Source organism: Tupaia chinensis, unplaced genomic scaffold (genome assembly GCF_000334495.1).
Source record: "Tupaia chinensis unplaced genomic scaffold, TupChi_1.0 Scaffold143732_1, whole genome shotgun sequence".
In the NCBI taxonomy this organism is placed as follows: domain Eukaryota; kingdom Metazoa; phylum Chordata; class Mammalia; order Scandentia; family Tupaiidae; genus Tupaia; species Tupaia belangeri.
The window spans coordinates 170960-175657 of NW_006203581.1; the positions used below are offsets into that span (position 1 = coordinate 170960).

At 42.0% G+C, this 4698-nt stretch overlaps 1 pseudogene; it reads right to left on the minus strand.

Annotated features, from left to right (window-relative positions):
* Positions 1-1593: 1593 nt before the first annotated feature.
* Positions 1594-4268, minus strand: LOC102486576 (rab GTPase-binding effector protein 1 pseudogene; annotated as a pseudogene).
* Positions 4269-4698: the final 430 nt, after the last annotated feature.

Genomic DNA, 4698 nt, shown 5'->3' on the forward strand with positions numbered 1-4698 from the left:
CTTTCCCTTTGTGTTCATCATTTTAGTTAATTACTGGAAGATGGCAGTTCTGGCCAAAAGAAAATCTGTTATTCTTGATTCAGAATCATCGTGTCTTGTTTCCATTAGCATTTTATGATTTTTGACTTTGAGTACAATTTACTTGGAGCTTTGTGTGTAAAATTCTTTTTTTGCTTGGGTTTATATTACATTCCTCCAGAGACAATTTATGTTTGCTTTTACCTGTCACCTGGGGGCACTACCAACTTGGGATAATTTAAAATTTTCTAGTTGAGAGTTGTGGTTTGAAAGACCTCACACGTGGCATGTATTTTGGGTCGCAGACAGAAAGGCTCAGATTTTGGTTAGAAATTCTTTAGGAATTTTTTTTTTCTTTTTCCAGTTTCAGAGTCAAGATTAAGTATGTTTCCTTGCTATCCCTTTTTGTTCACTTTTACACTGATAGTGAAATCTTTCAGAGTTCCAGCAAAATGTGGCTGTCTTTAATTAGACCTGTTACTTTGGATAGGCCCTAAGATTTACAGCCCAAGGGGCCAGCAGGTGGCCTGGTGGTTGAGTGCGGAGGATTTCCACATGGCTGACTGTGTTTTGAGTCCTGGACCTGATGGCTTGCTTTCTCAGTTTCCTTCTCTCTCTTTCTCTCTCTGGTCAAATGAAAATAAAAGTAATAATAATGAATAAGATTAAATAAAATAATTCTAAAAAAATGATTTATAGTCCTTCTCCTGTGCATTCCTCAAAACAGAGATTCAAGGTCACTCAGAATTAGCAGATATCTTCTTTTTTTTCAAATTTTCATAATTTATTGATTTGTTGAATTGGTTCCTTTTGTCAGTCTTACAGTTCTCAGACAAGTTTTCAGTAGCATTTAAGGTCCTCAATACAGCGGGACCAGCAGTTATTGTAATGGCTATGTCGCTGGACTCCCATGTAGTTGACCGTGGTTCGCATCCCGGACCCAGTGGCTTAAAACTCACGCCGGGCGCATGTGCGTGTGTGCCCAAGATCCTGAGAGGAGAATGGAGGAGAAGGGATTGCGGCGTTTCCATCCCCCCCTGGGGGGGGGTGTGATTTCATGCTTTCTGTCTCTCTGTCTCTCTCTGTCTGTCTGGCGAGCGCACGTGCCCTATAGCAAAACCTCTAAAAAAAAAGTCCTCAATGCAAAACAAAATGATGAAAACAAAAGTGTGAGCTAAGGAAACAGTAGCCAATGCCCTGCTCTCAACCTTCATATTTTAATATAAAGTATTTATACAGCATACTACAGTGTCTGCTAGTTGAATACTGTTACTGATGACTCTATCTAGACAACAGAAAAGAATTCTCTCCCAATATCTATGAACAGAAAATGTAATTCCAAGCACCATTGGGATGTTGCTTGGGGGTAGGGAGATGTATTTCAAACATCAATTTTGGAGAAAGCAGGCAAGGAAACAGAGCTTCTTCCATCACCAAATCTGATCCCAGGCTCATTGGCATCAAGTCCTAGTTTTGTTAGTGTTCCCATTTGAAAGGTCTTTCTGCTGCACATCATCCTGGCTGCTGGTTGCTCCCATGCTGCACAATCATCTCCTACTAGAAATAAACATTTCTCCAGTCTTCCTTTTACTGTGACTTCTGCTTCTTCAGTTAAGAGTTAAATAATAATTAATGTTGCTCTAAGGATGAGTTAAAAACCCAAAGTGCAGGCTAGGATCCTGCTATTGGGATGTCATGTCTCAGGGAGCCGGTTAATGTCTGTCAGTTTGGTATCATTCAGAATTGCCTGGATCCTTTCCAAGGAGTCTGCTTGCCAGATCCGTTCTAACTGCACCTGAAGGGTCTGTGAAAGCTTTACAAAATCCCTCTGTACTTGTTCACTGACATCTAATTCTATCTGTAATCTCTGAGCTTTGTTCTTCCCTTCAAACATTAGTTGTTCAATGGCAGCCTTGGCAGCAGTCTCTTTATTTAACTGTTCCTCCAAAGAGATCTTTATCTCCTGAAGACTTTCAAGTTGCTGAGATGTCTCTCTGAATGTGCACTCCAACTGTCCTTTTTCTAATTTTAATCTTTCCAATTCAGCTTTTATGCTAGAAATGGAAGCTATTTCTTCTTTGCAGTTTTCTATTTCTAGCTGTAGAATTTCTTCAAAGTTTTCTTTTAAACTCTGTTCTGCTTGAATCTGCTCTTTGAGGAAAAGTATTTCGGCTTTCAGCTTCTCTTCCATGTGGTCTGCCGCTGTCCGCACCATTAATGATGTTCTCTCAGTATTTTAAAACCAAATCCCGGAGTGCCTCTGTAGAGTCTGGGAGGATGAAGTCTTCGGTTTGCTGCAATGACACGTCAGGCTGTGCTTTCCCTGGAGACTGTCATTATCTTTCTGTAGCCTCACCAGCTCTTCTGAAACCTGTTCTCGAGACTGCATCAGCATCGCCATCTGTTCCTGAACATCCCTCTTTGCCTGGGAAAATCCCTGCTGTAATTCTTCCAGTAAGATCTCAGAGGCCTGGGCTCTTAGGACAAGTGCAGAGATCTGGTGACTTGAGTCTTCAATGCTCTGTTTTATGAAGTCCTCCAGCTCCTGTTTATCTTTCATTGTCTTCTCTAATTGGTCATTAGCTTGCCTTAACATCACCTGCAGTTTTTTTTCACCTGGTCTCTCGTTTCAGCCTCCTGAATCTGAATTCCTTGTAACTGTTTTAACGTCTACCAAGTTTATTTCCAGCGTTACGTACCTCTTTCTGCAGAAGATTTCATTCCATCTCACTGACTAAGCAGTAACAACTGGGGGACACATAAGCACTCTCCATGCCCTGGGTAATGCTGGAGAGGAGGGATGCTGTCTCTTCTTGTTCTGGCGTCATTGCTTTGATTGCTCTTTCCTGATCTTTGGTTAACATAAACCCACGTTAACATAAACCCACCTGGCATCTGCAGTGACCCAAGGGATGCAGTATCAAAGTTTTCAGACACCGAATCTGCTCCCACCAGTGGTCCAAAATCCAACTCATCCAGGTTTTCAGCAGATTTTGCTTTGTAATTATATCCTAAAACTTTGGATTGCAATGAACCAGAGGTTCCCAAGCTGTCTGTAGACTGTGCTCACCTGAGTCCATCTTTAAACGTCATTGTCTGATTTACTGAATGGATCTCCAGATGGTAACAACAAGTCTGCATCTAAGGAATGGACTGATCCATGGGTGCTGTCTAAATGCTCCTCTTCATTTGATAACTGGGCTGAAGATTCTTCCTGAGTAATAGCACATACTGCTGGTATTTTTACTTCTTCCTCAGGATCTCTTTTCTTGTGATCTTTTATTAAGTCTTTGCTGTTCATCATCCTCCTGATCTTTCTTCTTCAGTTCTTCAACCTGTCGGAGCTGTTCTGAATTGAGCTCCATTCGCTGCATGTCTCTCATAAGCAAACGCTGAGAGTCCAGAAACTGGTCATTGATCTTCTGCCATATATGTTTTAACTGGTTGTGCTGTTGTTGCTCTTGCTCCAGGAGATGGCAAACTTCATGTAATTCTTTACGCAGTTTCTCAGCACCTTCCTTTAGAACAGATTTCTGAGTATTCAAAATGGCTACATACATCTCTAGATCAGTTCTACAAGATTTCTTAGCTTCCAGATAATGATGGAGTTCTTTAACCTTTGAGGCCTCCAGCTCTTTGATCTTGTCTTCACCCTCTGTCAGTTTCTTTCAAAGCTGTAATTTCCTTCTCCATGGGCATCACAACAGACCGAAGTTTTTCTGCATCTTCTTGGGCCTTTTTCATTTCATTTTCTAAATTTTCCTCCTCTTGATCTTCAGACAGCAGCTTTCTTAAATCAGTTATTTCCCTCTCTGAAGATTCTTGATACTGTAACCACTGAGATCGCTCCTGCTCCACCCTAAGGTGGAACTGGTGCTCATAATCACAAATTGTTTCTTTTATGACAGCCTGAAGTGAAGCCACTTCTCTCCACTGTCTTTTCACTTCATAATTCTTGCTTAGTATTCTCAGAGACTGTGACAATAGCTTTAATATTCTCCATCTCTGCTTGACCTTCCCATAGCTGTGTCCTAAGGTGTCCCATATCATCTTGTGCAGCTTGTAACACTGCATTTTGTCTCTTCAGATCCTCTTTAGCCAAATATAACTCTAAAGTTTGCTCTCTTTTGATTAAATTCTTGCTCAAGCTGCTGTTGTGCACGTGAAAATTCTGCATTAAAATTTTCCAATTCTCCTACTCGTTGCTGAAAAGAAACGTCAGGCTGGGGAGCTAGGCCTGGCTGTGCCATGACCAGGCGGCTGGCCTCGGGGATCAGGGATAGACGGAGGAGTGGCGCCCGTCCCGGGCTCCCGCGGGCTCAGCTGGCGGAGGAGGCTGGAGGGAGCCGCCCACGACGACCAGAGAGGAACAGCTAAGGCTGGAGCCGCCGGCGCCGCCACAGCCTAGGGCGGAGACCTACCTGTGCGGTGACCTCTGTTTCCTCATCCTGACAGCGGGAAATAAGCAGTGGCAGAGATATCTTCTTTATAAAAAGTGGTTTTAGTGTTCACTTACCTCTCCAAGTCTCTACTTTTACTTTATTCTTCTGTCCTTACAAATTTCTTACTTTTTCTATTTTTTTAGAATTATTTTTATTTAACTTTTATTTATTTATTTATATTAATTTGACCAGAGGGGTACAGAGTGAGAGAGAAAGAGGGAAAGTGAGAAAGCAAGCC